The 1243-nt window shown below is 41.8% G+C and overlaps 1 non-coding gene across 1 annotated transcript; it reads left to right on the top strand.

Moving 5' to 3' along the window:
* Positions 1-911: 911 nt before the first annotated feature.
* LOC128294688 (small nucleolar RNA R71) lies at positions 912-1018 on the top strand. Its single transcript, XR_008284995.1, has one exon. It is a non-coding gene; the product is annotated as a small nucleolar RNA R71 (small nucleolar RNA).
* The last annotated feature ends 225 nt before the right edge of the window (positions 1019-1243 follow it).

Raw genomic sequence — 1243 nt, 5'->3', positions numbered from 1 at the left:
TGTTCATCTGTGCGGTCTTTCCTTGTCACATTGGGGTATGGCCCTCGTGGTTTGTACTCTTTACTTACCAGTTTCTGCTCACTGTGTTCTACCTTACCTATACCTTTATTAACCACAATTCCTTGCCTCGGTTTTGGTTCAGGTTCAACTAACCCTTCCTCTTCTTGGATGGTAATTGCATTGAGTTGTTTCCTTGGGTTAGATTAAGTGTTACTTGGCAGGCTACGTTGTGGTCGTTCAGAAATTAATTTGGCGAGTTGGCCTATCTGAGCTTCGATCCCTTGGATCAATACTTGTTGATTCTTATATGTTATTTCAGTATTCTAAAAGCGAGTTTCTGACACTGAGATAAACTTCGTTAGCATCTCCTCAAGGTTCGGTTTTTCTCTTGCTGGTAAGGTGGTTGTTGAAAAGCTGGAGGATGTTGTGGCCTTTGATTTCCTTGACCACCCAATGAGAAATTGGGATGGTTCCTCCAACCTGCATTATAGGTATTACTGTATGGGTTATTTTGAGATCTAGAATTATTATTACCCATGTATTGGACTTGTTCCTCCTCGGTGTTCGGGTTGAAGGATTGATATTCCGTGTGTGTTCCTCCTTCATTTGAATCGCACCTCATAACTAGATGTACCTGAGTAGAACCACACAAACCGTCAATCTTTTTATTTAAGAGTTCTACCTGGTTAGATAGCCTAGTATTCGCATCAAGGTTGAAAACACCGGCCGCTTTCGTCGGCTTTGTCCTCATAACATGCCACTGATAGTTATTCAGTGACATTTCTTCAATAAATTCGTAAGCAGCTTCAGGTGTTTTGTTGTTCAAAGTTCCACCGGCAGCTGCGTCCATGAGTTGCCTCGTTGAAGGGTTCACACCGTTGTAGAACGTCGGAACCTGTAGCCAAAGTGGTAACTCATGGTGAGAGCACCTTCTCAAAAGATCCTTGTATCTCTCCCATGCATCATAGAGCGTTTCTAGATCCATCTGCACAAAAAAAAAGATGTCATTCCTCAACTTAGCCGTTTTAGGCGGCGGAAAATATTTAAGTAAAAACTTTTCAGTCATTTGTTCCCAAGTACTAATTAACCCTCGTGGTAATGAGTTCAACCACTGTTTAGCTTTGTTCCTCAGTGAAAAGGGAAACAACCGAAGGCGTATGGCATCGCCAGAAACGACATTGATTTTAAATGTGTCGCAAAACTCCAGAAAATTTGCCAAGTGATTATTTGGATCCTCATTCTG

This window comes from Gossypium arboreum, chromosome 6 (genome assembly GCF_025698485.1).
Source record: "Gossypium arboreum isolate Shixiya-1 chromosome 6, ASM2569848v2, whole genome shotgun sequence".
Classification (NCBI taxonomy): Eukaryota; Viridiplantae; Streptophyta; class Magnoliopsida; order Malvales; family Malvaceae; genus Gossypium; species Gossypium arboreum.
Note: the sequence above shows the minus strand (reverse complement) of the source record. Positions and strands in the feature narration are given on the sequence as shown.